The sequence below is a fragment of the Prionailurus bengalensis genome, chromosome A2 (assembly GCF_016509475.1).
Source record: "Prionailurus bengalensis isolate Pbe53 chromosome A2, Fcat_Pben_1.1_paternal_pri, whole genome shotgun sequence".
NCBI classification, from domain to species: domain Eukaryota; kingdom Metazoa; phylum Chordata; class Mammalia; order Carnivora; family Felidae; genus Prionailurus; species Prionailurus bengalensis.
The window spans coordinates 99,284,845-99,301,997 of NC_057348.1; the positions used below are offsets into that span (position 1 = coordinate 99,284,845).

At 39.6% G+C, this 17,153-nt stretch overlaps 1 non-coding gene across 1 annotated transcript; it reads left to right on the forward strand.

The window, feature by feature from the left end:
- The first annotated feature begins 13,825 nt into the window (after positions 1-13,825).
- LOC122488896 lies at positions 13,826-13,932 on the forward strand. Its single transcript, XR_006298784.1, has one exon. It is a non-coding gene; the product is annotated as a U6 spliceosomal RNA (small nuclear RNA).
- The last annotated feature ends 3,221 nt before the right edge of the window (positions 13,933-17,153 follow it).

A 17,153-nucleotide genomic window follows, 5' to 3' on the forward strand; every position in this document is an offset into this window, starting at 1 on the left:
TCCCAGCACCATTTGTTAAAGAGGCTGTCTTTTTTCCATTGGATGTTCTTTCCTGCTTTGTCAAAGATGAGTTGGCCATACGTTTGTGGGTCTAGTTCTGGGGTTTCTATTCTATTCCATTGGTCTATGTGTCTGTTTTGGTGCCAATACCATGCTGTCTTGATGATGACAGCTTTGTAGTAGAGGCTAAAGTCTGGGATTGTGATGCCTCCTGCTTTGGTCTTCCTCTTAAAATTACTTTGGCTATTCGGGGCCTTTTGTGGTTCCATATGAATTTTAGGATTGCTTGTTCTAGTTTCGAGAAGAATGCTAGTGCAATTTGGATTGGGATTGCATTGAATGTGTAGATAGCTTTGGGTAGTATTGACATTTTGACAGTATTTATTTTTCCAATCCATGAGCAGGGAATGTCTTTCCATTTCTTTAAATCTTCTTCAATTTCCTTCATAAGCTTTCTATAGTTTTCAGCATACAGATCCTTTACATCTTTGGTTAGATTTAATCCTATGTATTTTATGCTTCTTGGTGCAATTGTGAATGGGATCAGTTTCTTTATTTGTCTTTCTGTTGCTTCATTGTTAGTGTATAAGAATGCAACTGATTTCTGTACATTGATTTTGTATCCTGCAACTTTGCTGAATTCATGTATCAGTTCTAGCAGACTTTTGGTGGAGTCTATCAGATTTTCCATGTATAATACCATGTCATCTGCAAAAAGCGAAAGCTTGACTTCATCTTTGCCAATTTTGATGCCTTTGATTTCCTTTTGTTGTCTGATTGCTGATGCTAGAACTTCCAGCACTATGTTAAACAACAACGGTGAGAGTGGGCATCCCTGTCGTGTTCCTGATCTCAGGGAAAAAGCTGTCAGTTTTTCCCCGTTGAGGATGATGTTAGCTGTGGGCTTTTCATAAATGACTTTGATGATGTTTAAGTATGTTCCTTCTATCCCGACTTTCTCAAGGGTTTTTATTAAGAAAGGGTGCTGGGGGCGCCTGGGTGGCGCAGTCGGTTAAGCGTCCGACTTCAGCCAGGTCACGATCTGGCAGTCCGTGAGTTCGAGCCCCCCGTCAGGCTCTGGCTGATGGCTCAGAGCCTGGAGCCTGTTTCAGATTCTGTGTCTCCCTCTCTCTCTGCCCCTCCCCCGTTCAGGCTCTGTCTCTCTCTGTCCCAAAAATAAATAAACATTGAAAAAAAATTTTTTAAAAAGAAAGGGTGCTGGATTTTGTCAAAGGCCTTTTCTGCATTGATTGACAGGATCATATGGTTATCTTTTTTTTTGTTAATGTGATGTATCACGTTGATTGATTTGCGAATGTTGAACCAGCCCTGCATCCCAGGAATGAATCCCACTTGATCATGGTGAATAATTCTTTTTATATGCCGTTGAATTCGATTTGCTAGTATCTTATTGAGAATATTTGCATCCATATTCATCAGGGATATCGACCTGTAGTTCTGTTTTTTTACTGGGTCTCTGTCTGGTTTAGGAATCAAAGTAATACTGGCTTCATAGAATGAGTCTGGAAGTTTTCCTTCCCTTTCTATTTCTTGGAATAGCTTGAGAAGGGTAGGTATTATCTCTGCTTTAAACGTCTGGTAGAACTCCCCTGGGAAGCCCTCTGGTCCTGGACTCTTATTTGTTGGGAGATTTTTGATGACTGATTCAATTTCTTGGCTGGTTATGGGTCTCTTCAAGCTTTCTATTTCCTCCTGATTGAGTTTTGGAAGTGTGTGGGTGTTCAGGAATTTGTCCATTTCTTCCAGGTTGTCCAATTTGTTGGCATATCATTTTTCATAGTATTCCCTGATAATTGTTTGTATCTCTGAGGGATTGGTTGTAATAATTCCATTTTCATTCATGATTTTATCTATTTGGGTCATCTCCCTTTTCTTTTTGAGAAACCTGGCTAGAGGTTTGTCAATTTTGTTTATTTTTTCAAAAAACCAACTCTTGGTTTCGTTGATCTGCTCTACAGTTTTTTTAGATTCTATATTGTTTATTTCTGCTCTGATCTTTATTATTTCTCTTCTTCTGCTGGGTGTGGGGTGTCTTTGCTGTTCTGCTTCTAGTTCCTTTAGGTGTGCTGTTAGATTTTGTATTTGGGATTTTTCTTGTTTCCTGAGATAGGCCTGGATTGCAATGTATTTTCCTCTCAGGACTGCCTTTGCTGCGTCCCAAAGCGTTTGGATTGTTGTATTTTCATTTTCGTTTGTTTCCATATATTTTTTAATTTCTTCTCTAATTGCCTGGTTGACCCACACATTCATTAGTAGGGTGTTCTTTAACCTCCATGCTTTTGGAGGTTTTCCAGACTTTTTCCTGTGGTTGATTTCAAGCTTCATAGCATTGTGGTCTGAAAGTAAGCATGGTATAATTTCAATTCTTGTAAACTTATGAAGGGCTGTTTTGTGACCCAGTATGTGATCTATCTTGGAGAATGTTCCATGTGCACTCGAGAAGACAGTATATTCTGTTGCTTTGGGATGCAGAGTTCTAAGTATATCTGTCAAGTCCATGTGATCCAATGTCTCATTCAGGGTCCTTGTTTCTTTATTGACCATGTGTCTAGATGATCTATCCATTTCTGTAAGTGGTGTATTAAAGTCCCCTGCAATTACCACATTCTTAGCAATAAGGTTGCTTATGTTTAGGAGTAATTGTTTTATATATTTGGGGGCTCCGGTATTCGGCGCATAGACATTTATAATTGTTAGCTCTTCCTGATGGATAGACCCTGTAACTATTATATAATGTCCTTCTTCATCTCTTGTTACAGCCTTTAATTTAAAGTCTAGTTTGTCTGATCTAAGTATGGCTACTCCAGCTTTCTTTTGGCTTCCAGTCGCATGATAAATAGTTCTCCATCCCCTCACTCTCAATCTGAAGGTGTCCTCAGGTCTAAAATGAGTCTCTTGTAGACAGCAAATAGATGGGTCTTGTTTTTTTATCCATTCTGATACCCTATGTCTTTTGGTTGGCGCATTTAATCCATTTACATTCAGTGTTATTATAGAAAGATATGGGTTTAGAGTCATTGTGATGTCTGTATGTTTTATGCTTGTAGTGATGTGTCTGGGACTTTCTCTCACAGGGTCCCCCTTAGGATCTCTTGTAGGGCTGGTTTAGTGGTGACAAATTCCTTCAGTTTTTGTTTGTTTGGGAAGACCTTTATCTCTCCTTCTATTCTAAATGACACACTTGCTGGATAAAGGATTCTCGGCTGCATATTTTTTCTGTCTAGCACCCTGAAAATCTCGTGCCAATTCTTTCTGGCCTGCCAAGTTTCAAAAGAGAGATCAGTCACGAGTCTTATAGGTCTCCCTTTATATGTGAGGGCACGTTTACCCCTTGCTGCTTTCAGAATTTTCTCTTTATCCTGTATTTTGCCAGTTTCACTATGATATGTCGTGCAGAAGATCGATTCAAGTTACGTCTGAAGGGAGTTCTCTGTGCCTCTTGGATTTCAATGCCTTTTTCCTTCCCCAGTTCAGGGAAGTTCTCAGCTATTATTTCTTCAAGTACCCCTTCAGCACCTTTCCCTCTCTCTTCTTCCTCTGGGTTACCAATTATGCGTATATTATTTCTTTTTTTTTTTTTTTTTTTAATTTTTTTTTTTCAATGTTTATTTATTTTTGGGACAGAGAGAGACAGAGCATGAACAGGGGAGGGGCAGAGAGAGAGAGAGACACAGAATCGGAAACAGGCTCCAGGCTCTGAGCCATCAGCCCAGAGCCTGACGCGGGGCTCGAACTCACGGACCGCGAGATCGTGACCTGGCTGAAGTCGGACGCTTAACCGACTGCGCCACCCAGGCGCCCCGTATATTATTTCTTTTTAGTGTATCACTTAGTTCTCTAATTTTCCCCTCATACTCCTGGATTTTTTTATCTCTTTTTCTCAGCTTCCTCTTTTTCCATAACTTTAACTTCTAGTTCACCTATTCTCTCTTCTGCCTCTTCAATCCGAGCCGTGGTGGTTTCCATTTTGTTTTGCATTTCATTTAAAGCGTTTTTCAGCTCCTCGTGACTGTTCCTTAGTCCCTTGATCTCTGTAGCAAGAGATTCTCTGCTGTCCTGTATACTGTTTTCAAGCCCAGCGATTAATTTTATGACTATTATTCTAAATTCACTTTCCGTTATATTATTTAAATCCTTTTTGATCAGCTCATTAGCTGTTGTTATTTCCTGGAGATTCTTCTGAGGGGAATTCTTCCACTTGGTCATTTTGGATAGTCCCTGGCGTGGTGAGGACCTGCAGGGCACTTCCCCTGTGCTGTGGTGTATAACTGGAGTTGGTGGGCAGGGCCGCAGTCAGACCTGATGTCTGCCCCCAGCCCACCGCTGGGGCCACAGTCAGACTGGTGTGTGCCTTCTCTTCCCCTCTCCTAGGGGCGGGATTCACTGTGGGGTGGCGTGGCCCATCTGGGCTACTTGCACACTGCCAGGCTTGTGATGCTGGGGATCTGGCGTATTAGCTGGGGTGGGTAGGCAAGGTGCACGGGGGCAGGAGGGGCAGGCTTAGATCGCTTCTCCTTAGGTGATCCACTTCAGGAGGGGCCCTGTGGCAGCGGGAGGGAGTCAGATCTGCTGCTGGAGGTTTGGCTCCGCAGAAGCACAGAGTTGGGTGTTTGCACGGAGCGAGCAAGTTCCCTGGCAGGAACCGGTTCCCTTTGGGATTTTGTCTGGGGGATGGGCGGGGGAGATGGCTCTGGCGAGCGCCTTTGTTCCCCACCAAACTGAGCTCTGTCGTCCGGGGGCTCAGCAGCTCTCCCTCCCTTTGTCCTCCAGCCTTCCCGCTTTCCGAGCAGAGCTGCTAACTTATGTCGTCCCAGACGCTAAGTCGCGCTTGCTGTCGGAACACAGTCTGCCCGGCCCCTCCGCTTTTGCCAGCCAGACTCGGGGGTTCTGCTTGGCAGGCGAGCCGCCCCTCCGCCCCGGCTCCCTCCCACCGTCTGTGGAGCGCGCACCGCCTCTCCGCCCTTCCTACCCTCTTCCGTGGGCCTCTCATCTGTGCTTGGCTCTGGCGACTCCGTTCTGCTAATCCTCTGGCGGTTTTCTGGGTTATTTAGGCAGGTGTAGGTGGAATCTAAGTGATCAGCAGGACGCGCGGTGAGCCCAGCGTCCTCCTACGCCGCCATCTTGACTCCTCCCACTCTGCCCATTTTTAATTGGATTATTTTATTTTTGGGTGTTGAGTTGTATAAGTTTTTTATATATTTTTGATACTAAACCTTTATCAGATATGTCATTTGCAAATATATTCTCTCATTCAGTAGGTTGTCTCTTAGCTTCATTGATTATTTCCTTTGCTGTACAAAAGCTTTTTATTTTGATGTAGTCCCAACAGTTTATTTTTCCTTTTGTTTCTTTTGCCACAGGAGACTAATTTAGAAAAATGTTGCTATTGCCCATGTCAGAGAAATTCTGCCTGTGCTCTTTTCTAGGATTTTTATGTTTTCAGGTCTCACATTTAGGTTTTTAATCCATTTTGAGTTTATTTTTGTGTATGGTGTAAGAAAGTGGTCCAGTTTCATTCTTTTTCACATAGCTGTCCTATTTTCCCAACACCAAATGGTGTTTTTGTTATTATTACTGAGCATTTGGAGCATTCTGCTCCAAAATTACCTGCCCTCCTGACCATCCAAACTGCCATTCCTATGAATTAGGTCAGTAATCCAATTATGTGGCTATGGAAACTTACAACAACATATGAATGACTGATAATTTTTAAAAGAGCATCAGAATTGGTAAAATTTATGGGAAAAAGTGATTTTGTATGTTAGTGTGCTGGTCATTTTACCACCATTATACAGTGAATGTTTAACAACCACTAAGAGAATTTTTATTTCGCCCACTCAATTTATTCCTAGATCTCCCAGAGAAGTGTCTTCTCTTGGGATTTTGTGATTCAGAATTCGAGAAAAAGACTGAAAAGAAGAGAAGTTCTTTGTTTATGGCTGAAGAAGGAGCTTAAGGAGAGTCAAGTAACTGAGAGTGGGTATGAGAGAAAAGGGGGTTTAAGAAGTATTGCTAAAGGCTATGTGTCCTCTTGAAATATCTTCAAGAATCACATACTACTGAAGAAACACATGTATTATAATCTGTTAGCTGTTCATGTTCATTCCTTAATTCAATAGTCACCTATGTAGGTATGCCAGTTTACTAGACACTGTTAGGAATCCAAAGACAATAGAATTCACTTAAGCCTAGTAGTAGATAAGCCCTTCAAAGGGCTTATCAAATATATGTAAAGAAATTGAGCATATTAGATTTTTGTACATTTTGAGGCTTAGATTGCTATACTACTTAATAAGACTGGACAACATGGGTCATATCTTCATATCAACATTTATTTAACACTAAACTAATACCAGATCATGTATTTTACCACTCTTCATGCATTATCCTATTTAATATTTACTCCAATCCTTTAAGATATACTATTGCACCTACATTCATACAAAAGGAAAACCAGGCTTAAAGAGGTGACATAACCTGCCACGGTAACACAGCTAGTATGTTTCAAAGCCAGGACTTGAATTTCAGAGACTGACCTCTCAATCATTCACTGTACAATTTCATGCAAACCAGTCCCCCTGTTGATAAATTGTACAGCAGAAGGGACTTTGATCAACTATGGTGAAGGATAGGAGAGTAGAGAAGTGGAGCCTTTACTTTCCCTTCTGTAATCAAATTGGCTCATCAAGCTCAGAAGACCAGAGTCACAACAGCCCCAGTAGCTGTAAGGTTAGTGACAACTTTGCTTGTATGGCTAAAACACGTGAATAATGGAGCACCCAATGGTGCAGACAAATAGTTTTTGAAATAACATTCAAACGGAATACAAAGAACCAATGCCTACATTCCTACAAACAAAAAAGGAAGCTGCCTACATGAAATTAGGTTACCTGATTATGCTTAAAGCAGGGTCATTCCCTGTTACAGATATCATTGTAACTGGTAGATTAACTCATGAGTTATTCCAAACTTAGATATTATGATCAGATACAACCAGATCTACATAGATGTCTCTCCCTTAACAACAATAGAAAGGAATTCTTTAAAAAATGTAATCAAATAAATTAATACACAGAATGATGTCATGGGTAAAGTATAAAAAATTACCAAATATTTATCTGATTTATATAATGTATAGTCTACTACTAGGCTTAAGTCAATTCTATTGTCTTTGGATTCCCAACAGTGTCTAGTAAACTGGCATACCTACATAGGTGACTACTGAATTAAGGAATGAACATGAACAGCTAACAGATTATAATACATGTGTTTCTTCAGTAGTATGTGATTCTTAAGTAACAATTAATACCTCCTTTAAGGAATAACTAAATTTTTCCAGGCCCCTGTGGCTCGGCTCAAGGTCACAGTGGTGACAATGGGCCTCTCTTGTATCATTCTTAAGTTTCACATTTCCCGTTACATAGTAAGACGTTATTTGCTAATAACATATTAATAAACAGCTTCTTAAACACCCTCTGAATTTCTAGAAGCCCATTTTCTATTGTTCAAGGCTCTCTACCTTAACCACTGCTATTATGCTTTTTCTTCCCTATTGTTCTTTGTGCCAGGTTCACAGTCCCATGCATACCTTACTCACTAATTTATGTTCACTATCTTTGTGTGTAAGATCAGAGTCTCTGTATTTAGAGAGGGCTGATGCAAATACTTCCTGCTGAATTTTTGTGTAACCTAAGACAAATTGAACATTTACATTTAAGAAAAAAATTTTCTCATCTGTAAAATGGAAATAATAATAATAATTATTATCATTATATATCATCTTTTCATAGCCTATCTCATCTTTGCTCATATTCTGTGGATTATGCCTCCATGATACTAAAAGTTATTCCCACCTGAAAATGTGCAACACAGGGGCTTTATTGTATCGCTATACCTGTCATATTAAACACTTCCTTAACTGGAACACTCAAGAGTACTGTTAAATTTAAGTACTGCATGGTCAGTTAGCATTAAGTGGACTTGGCTTTTATTGATTTCAGATTAGTTTAGAAGGAAAGAGGCCTAGTGGACATAAGGCATGTGCACTAACATTTTAAGAAGAATAGGATGAAGTGGGAGGAGAAGATGAAGGTACAGACCCTGGTCGTTGCAAGGACAGTACCGGGAATTAGATCTCACTGGAAGGCTCAGTGACCTAAGAAAGGGGACACCACATAAAAAAAGAAAGAGAAGATGACAACCAACATTTTCTTTTTTTTTTTTTTTTTTTTCCGTATTTATTTATTTATTTTTTTTTTTTCTGAAATTTATTGACAAATTGGTTTCCATACAACACCCAGTGCTCATCCCAAAAGGTGCCCTCCTCAATACCCATCACCCACCCTCTCCTCCCTCCCACCCCCCATCAACCCTCAGTTTGTTCTCAGTTTTTAACAGTCTCTTATGCTTTGGCTCTCTCCCATTCTAACCTCTTTTTTTTTTTTTTTTCCTTCCCCTCCCCCATGGGTTCCTGTTAAGTTTCTCAGGATCCACATAAGAGTGAGACCATATGGTATCTGTCTTTCTCTGTATGGCTTATTTCACTTAGCATCACACTCTCCAGTTCCATCCACGTTGCTACAAAAGGCCATATTTCATTTTTTCTCATTGCCACGTAATATTCCATTGTGTATATAAACCACAATTTCTTTATCCATTCATCAGTTGATGGACATTTAGGCTCTTTCCATAATTTGGCTATTGTTGAGAGTGCTGCTATGAACATTGGGGTACAAGTGGCCCTATGCATCAGTGCTCCTGTATCCCTTGGATAAATTCCTAGCAGTGCTATTGCTGGGTCATAGGGTAGGTCTATTTTTAATTTTCTGAGGAACCTCCACACTGCTTTCCAGAGCGGCTGCACCAATTTGCATTCCCACCAACAGTGCAAGAGGGTTCCCGTTTCTCCACATCCTCTCCAGCATCTATAGTCTCCTGATTTGTTCATTTTGGCCACTCTGACTGGCGTGAGGTGATACCTGAGTGTGGTTTTGATTTGTATTTCCCTGATAAGGAGCGACGCTGAACATCTTTTCATGTGCCTGTTGGCCATCCGGATGTCTTCTTTAGAGAAGTGTCTATTCATGTTTTCTGCCCATTTCTTCACTGGGTTATTTGTTTTTCGGGTGTGGAGTTTGGTGAGCTCTTTATAGATTTTGGATACTAGCCCTTTGTCCGATATGTCATTTGCGAATATCTTTTCCCATTCCGTTGGTTGCCTTTTAGTTTTGTTGGTTGTTTCCTTTGCTGTGCAGAAGCTTTTTATCTTCATAAGGTCCCAGTAATTCACTTTTGCTTTTAATTCCCTTGCCTTTGGGGATGTGTCGAGTAAGAGATTGCTACGGCTGAGGTCAGAGAGGTCTTTTCCTGCTTTCTCCTCTAAGGTTTTGATGGTTTCCTGTCTCACATTTAGGTCCTTTATCCATTTTGAGTTTATTTTTGTGAATGGTGTGAGAAAGTGGTCTAGTTTCAACCTTCTGCATGTTGCTGTCCAGTTCTCCCAGCACCATTTGTTAAAGAGGCTGTCTTTTTTCCATTGGATGTTCTTTCCTGCTTTGTCAAAGATGAGTTGGCCATACGTTTGTGGGTCTAGTTCTGGGGTTTCTATTCTATTCCATTGGTCTATGTGTCTGTTTTGGTGCCAATACCATGCTGTCTTGATGATGACAGCTTTGTAGTAGAGGCTAAAGTCTGGGATTGTGATGCCTCCTGCTTTGGTCTTCTTCTTCAAAATTCCTTTGGCTATTCGGGGCCTTTTGTGGTTCCATATGAATTTTAGGATTGCTTGTTCTAGTTTCGAGAAGAATGCTGGTGCAATTTTGATTGGGATTGCATTGAATGTGTAGATAGCTTTGGGTAGTATTGACATTTTGACAATATTTATTTTTCCAATCCATGAGCAGGGAATGTCTTTCCATTTCTTTAAATCTTCTTCAATTTCCTTCAGAAGCTTTCTATAGTTTTCAGCATACAGATCCTTTACATCTTTGGTTAGATTTATTCCTAGGTATTTTATGCTTCTTGGTGCAATTGTGAATGGGATCAGTTTCTTTATTTGTCTTTCTGTTGCTTCATTGTTAGTGTATAAGAATGCAACTGATTTCTGTACATTGATTTTGTATCCTGCAACTTTGCTGAATTCCTGTATCAGTTCTAGCAGACTTTTGGTGGAGTCTATCGGATTTTCCATGTATAATATCATGTCATCTGCAAAAAGCGAAAGCTTGACTTCATCTTTGCCAATTTTGATGCCTTTGATTTCCTTTTGTTGTCTGATTGCTGATGCTAGAACTTCCAGCACTATGTTAAACAGCAGCGGTGAGAGTGGGCATCCTTGTCGTGTTCCTGATCTCAGGGAAAAAGCTTTCAGTTTTTCCCCGTTGAGGATGATGTTAGCTGTGGGCTTTTCATAAATGGCTTTTATGATCTTTAAGTATGTTCCTTCTATCCCGACTTTCTCAAGGGTTTTTATTAAGAAAGGGTGCTGGATTTTGTCGAAGGCCTTTTCTGCATCGATTGACAGGATCATATGGTTCTTCTCTCTTTTTTTGTTAATGTGATGTATCACGTTGATTGATTTGCGAATGTTGAACCAGCCCTGCATCCCAGGAATGAATCCCACTTGATCATGGTGAATAATTCTTTTTATATGCCGTTGAATTCGATTTGCTAGTATCTTATTGAGAATTTTTGCATCCATATTCATCAGGGATATTGGCCTGTAGTTCTCTTTTTTTACTGGGTCTCTGTCTGGTTTAGGAATCAAAGTAATACTGGCTTCATAGAATGAGTCTGGAAGTTTTCCTTCCCTTTCTATTTCTTGGAATAGCTTGAGAAGGATAGGTATTATCTCTGCTTTAAACGTCTGGTAGAACTCCCCTGGGAAGCCATCTGGTCCTGGACTCTTATTTGTTGGGAGATTTTTGATAACCGATTCAATTTCTTCGCTGGTTATGGGTCTGTTCAAGCTTTCTATTTCCTCCTGATTGAGTTTTGGAAGCGTGTGGGTGTTCAGGAATTCGTCCATTTCTTCCAGGTTGTCCAATTTGTTGGCATATAAGTTTTCATAGTATTCCCTGATAATTGTTTGTATCTCTGAGGGATTGGTTGTAATAATTCCATTTTCATTCATGATTTTATCTATTTGGGTCATCTCCCTTTTCTTTTTGAGAAGCCTGGCTAGAGGTTTGTCAATTTTGTTTATTTTTTCAAAAAACCAACTCTTGGTTTCGTTGATCTGCTCTACAGTTTTTTTAGTTTCTATATTGTTTATTTCTGCTCTGATCTTTATTATTTCTCTTCTTCTGCTGGGCTTAGGCTGCCTTTGCTGTTCTGCTTCTAGTTCCTTTAGGTGTGCTGTTAGATTTTGTATTTGGGATTTTTCTTGTTTCTTGAGATAGGCCTGGATTGCAATGTATTTTCCTCTCAGGACTGCCTTTGCTGCGTCCCAAAGCGTTTGGATTGTTGTATTTTCATTTTCGTTTGTTTCCATATATTTTTTAATTTCTTCTCTAATTGCCTGGTTGACCCACTCATTCGTTAGTAGGGTGTTCTTTAACCTCCATGCTTTTGGAGGTTTTCCAGACTTTTTCCTGTGGTTGATTTCAAGCTTCATGGCATTGTGGTCTGAAAGTAAGCATGGTATAATTTCAATTCTTGTAAACTTATGAAGGGCTGTTTTGTGACCCAGTATATGATCTATCTTGGAGAATGTTCCATGTGCACTCGAGAAGAAAGTATATTCTGTTGCTTTGGGATGCAGAGTTCTAAATATATCTGTCAAGTCCATCTCATCCAATGTCTCATTCAGGGCCCTTGTTTCTTTATTGACCGTGTGTCTAGATGATCTATCCATTTCTGTAAGTGGTGTATTAAAGTCCCCTGCAATTACCACATTCTTATCAATAAGGTTGCTTATGTTTATGAGTAATTGTTTTATATATTTGGGGGCTCCGGTATTCGGTGCATAGACATTGATAATTGTTAGCTCTTCCTGATGGATAGACCCTGTAACTATTATATAATGTCCTTCTTCATCTCTTGTTACAGCCTTTAATTTAAAGTCTAGTTTGTCTGATATAAGTATGGCTACTCCAGCTTTCTTTTGGCTTCCAGTCGCATGATAAATAGTTCTCCATCCCCTCACTCTCAATCTAAAGGTGTCCTCAGGTCTAAAATGAGTCTCTTGTAGACAGCAAATAGATGGGTCTTGTTTTTTTATCCATTCTGATACCCTATGTCTTTTGGTTGGCGCATTTAATCCATTTACATTCAGTGTTATTATAGAAAGATACGGGTTTAGAGTCATTGTGATGTCTGTATGTTTTATGCTTGTAGTGATGTCTCTGGGACTTTGTCTCACAGGGTCCCCCTTAGGATCTCTTGTAGGGCTGGTTTAGTGGTGACAAATTCCTTCAGTTTTTGTTTGTTTGGGAAGACCTTTATCTCTCCTTCTATTCTAAATGACAGACTTGCTGGATAAAGGATTCTTGGCTGCATATTTTTTCTGTCTAGCACCCTGAAAATCTCGTGCCAATTCTTTCTGGCCTGCCAAGTTTCAAAAGAGAGATCAGTCACGAGTCTTATAGGTCTCCCTTTATATGTGAGGGCACGTTTACCCCTTGCTGCTTTCAGAATTTTCTCTTTATCCTTGTATTTTGCCAGTTTCACTATGATATGTCGTGCAGAAGATCGATTCAAGTTACGTCTGAAGGGAGTTCTCTGTGCCTCTTGGATTTCAATGCCTTTTTCCTTCCCCAGTTCAGGGAAGTTCTCAGCTATGATTTCTTCAAGTACCCCTTCAGCACCTTTCCCTCTCTCTTCCTCCTCTGGGATACCAATTATGCGTATATTATTTCTTTTTAGTGTATCACTTAATTCTCTAATTTTCCCCTCATACTCCTGGATTTTTTTATCTCTCTTTTTCTCAGCTTCCTCTTTTTCCATAACTTTATCTTCTAGTTCACCTATTCTCTCCTCTGCCTCTTCAATCCGAGCTGTGGTGGTTTCCATTTTGTTATGCATTTCGTTTAAAGCGTTTTTCAGCTCCTCGTGACTGTTCCTTAGTCCCTTGATCTCTGTAGCAAGAGATTCTCTGCTGTCCTGTATACTGTTTTCAAGCCCAGCGATTAATTTTATGACTATTATTCTAAATTCACTTTCTGTTATATTATTTAAATCCTTTTTGATCAGCTCATTAGCTGTTGTTATTTCCTGGAGATTCTTCTGAGGGGAGTTCTTCCGCTTGGTCATTTTGGATAGTCCCTGGCGTGGTGAGGACCTGCAGGGCACTTCCCCTGTGCTGTGGTGTATACCTGGAGTTGGTGGGCGGGGCCGCAGTCAGACCTGATGTCTGCCCCCAGCCCACCGCTGACAACCAACATTTTCTTTCCATCCTAGTTTTACCTAAAGCTCTCCTGGCATAGGTAAGAACAACAACAATAATAATAGTAACAGTGATAGCTAACATATACTGAGCAATTATTGTATGGCTGACAAGCACATAGAAGTGTTCTATAAGAGTTGAAATTTCCAAGATTCTATTCTTTAGTCCATAAATACATAGTAATATTTTTAGATCATATATTCTGATTTAAGATTCTGCAAATGTGGTCATTATAAGGTTATGATAGGTCAAAGGAATAAGCTTCATATGCTTCCACAAGCGGATTTTGCAAGCAGGATATACCAACATACTGCAACTGAGAACAGCAACACATGAAGACCTAGATTGGAATAAAAGAAAAGTCAGCTTTGTTCTATTCCCCCCAAAATGATAGAATAACTGTTCATAGAAAATACTCCTGTGCTCACTTCGGCAGCACATATACTAAAATTGGAACGATACAGAGAAGATTAGCATGGCCCCTGCGCAAGGATGACATGCAAATTCATGAAGCATTCCATATTTTTAAAAAAGGCATTGAAATCCAAGAGGCACAGAGAACTCCCTTCAGACGTAACTTGAATCGATCTTCTGCACGACATATCATAGTGAAACTGGCAAAATACAAGGATAAAGAGAAAATTCTGAAAGCAGCTAGAGATAAACGTGCTCTAACATATAAAGGGAGACCTATTAGACTCATGACTGATCTCTCTACTGAAACTTGGCAGGCCAGAAAGGAATGGCAGGAGATCTTCAATGTGATGAACAGAAAAATATGCAGCCGAGAATCCTTTATCCAGCAAGTCTGTCATTTAGAATAGAAGGAGAGATAAAGGTCTTCCCAAACAAACAAAAACTGAAGGAATTCGTCACCACTAAACCAGCCCTACAAGAGATCCTAAGGGGGATCCTGTGAGACAAAGTACCAGAGACATTGCTACAAGCATGAAACCTACGGACATCACAATGACTCTAAACCCATATCTTTCTATAATAACACTGAATGTAAATGGACTAAATGCACCAACCAAAAGACATAGGGTATCAGAATGGATAAAAAAACAAGACCCATCTATTTGCTATCTACAAGAGACTCATTTTAGACCTGAGGACACCTTCAGATTGAGAGTGAGAGGATGGAGACCTATTTATCGTGCCACTGGAAGTCAGAAGAAAGCTGGAGTAGCCATACTTGTATCAGACAAACTAGACTTTAAATTAAAGGTTGTAACAAGAGATGAAGAAGGGCATTCTATACTAATCACAGGGTCTATCCATCAGGAAGAGCTAACAATTATAAATGTCTATGTGCCGAATACAGGAGCCCCCAAATACATAAAACAATTACTCACAAACATAAGCAACCTTATTGATAAGAATGTGGTAATTGCAGGGGACTTTAACACCCCACTTACAGAAATGGATAGATCATCTAGACACATAGTCAATAAAGAAACAAGGGCCCTGAATGAGACATTGGATCAGATGGACTTGACAGATATATTTAGAACTCTGCATCCCAAAGCAACAGAATATACTGTCTTCTCGAGTGCACATGGAACATTCTCCAAGATAGATCACATACTGGGTCACAAAACTGCCCTTCATAAGTATACAAGAATTGAGATCATACCATGCATACTTTCAGACCACAATGCTATGAAGCTTGAAATCAACCACAGGAAAAAGTCTGGAAAACCTCCAAAAGCATGGAGGTTAAAGAACACCCTACTAATGAATGTGTGGGTCAACCAGGCAATTAGAGAAGAAATTAAAAAATATATGGAAACAAACGAAAATGAAAATACAACAATCCAAACGCTTTGGGATGCAGCGAAGGCAGTCCTAAGAGGAAAATACATTGCAATCCAGGCCTATCTCAAGAAACAAGAAAAATCCCAAATACAAAATCTAACAGCACACCTAAAGGAACTAGAAGCAGAACAGCAAAGACACCCCACACCCAGCAGAAGAAGAGAAATAATAAAGATCAGAGCAGAAATAAACAATATAGAATCTAAAAAAACTGTAGAGCAGATCAACGAAACCAAGAGTTGGTTTTTTGAAAGAATAAAATTGATAAACCTCTAGCCAGGCTTCTCAAAAAGAAAAGGGAGATGACCCAAATAGATAAAATCATGAATGAAAATGGAATTATTACAACCAATCCCTCAGAGATACAAACAATTATCAGGGAATACTATGAAAAATTATATGCCAACAAACTGGACAACCTGGAAGAAATGGACAAATTCCTGAACACCCACACACTTCCAAAACTCAATCAGGAGGAAATAGAAAGCTTGAACAGACCCATAACCAGCCAAGAAATTGAATCAGTCATCAAAAATCTCCCAACAAATAAGAGTCCAGGACCAGATGGCTTCCCAGGGGAGTTCTACCAGACGTTTAAAGCAGAGCTAATACCTATCCTTCTCAAGCTATTCCAAGAAATAGAAAGGGAAGGAAAACTTCCAGACTCATTCTATGAAGCCAGTATTACTTTGATTCCTAAACCAGAGAGAGACCCAGTAAAAAAAGAGAACTACAGGCCAATATCCCTGATGAATATGGATGCAAAAATTCTCAATAAGATACTAGCAAATCGAATTCAACGGCATATAAAAAGAATTATTCACCATGATCAAGTGGGATTCATTCCTGGGATGCAGGGCTGGTTCAACATTCGCAAATCAATCATTGTGATACATCACATTAATAAAAGAAAATATAAGAACCATATGATCCTGTCAATCGATGCAGAAAAGGCCTTTGACAAAATCCAGCAACCTTTCTTAATAAAAACCCTCGAGAAAGTCGGGATAGAAGGAACATACTTAAAGATCATAAAAGCCATTTATGAAAAGCCCACAGCTAACATCATCCTCAATGGGGAAAAACTGAGAGCTTTTTCCCTGAGATCAGGAACACAACAGGGATGCCCACTCTCACCGTTGTTTTTTAACATAGTGTTGGAAGTGCTAGCATCAGCAATCAGACAATAAAAGGAAATCAAAGGCATCAAAATTGGCAAAGATGAAGTCAAGCTTTCACTTTTTGCAGATGACATGATATTATACATGGAAAATCCGATAGACTCCACCAGAAGTCTGCTAGAACTGATACATGAATTCAGCAAAGTTGCAGGATACAAAATCAATGTACAGAAATCAGTTGCATTCTTATACACTAATAATGAAGCAACAGAAAGGCAAGTAAAGAAACTGATCCCATTCACAATTGCACCAAGAAGCATAAAATACCTAGAAATAAATCTAACCAAAGATGTAAAAGATCTGTATGCTGAAAACTATAGAAAGCTTATGAAGGAAATTGAAGAAGATACAAAGAAATGGAAAAACATTCCATGTTCATGGATTGGAAGAATAAATATTGTTAAAATGCCAATACTACCCAAAGCTATCTACACATTCAATGCAATCCCAATCAAAATGGCACCAGCATTCTTCTCAAAACTAGAACAAGTAATCCTAAAATTCATATGGAACCACAAAAGGCCCCGAATAGCCAAGTAATTTTGAAGAAGAAGACCAAAACAGGAGGCATCACAATCCCAAACTTTAGCCTCTACTACAAAGCTGTAATCCTCAAGACAGTATGGTATTGGCACAAAAACAGACACATAGACCAATGGAATAGAATAGAAACCCCAGAACCTGACCCACAAACGTATGGCCAACTAATCTTTCAAATTTTTGTTTTGTTTTGTTTTGTTTTGTTTTAA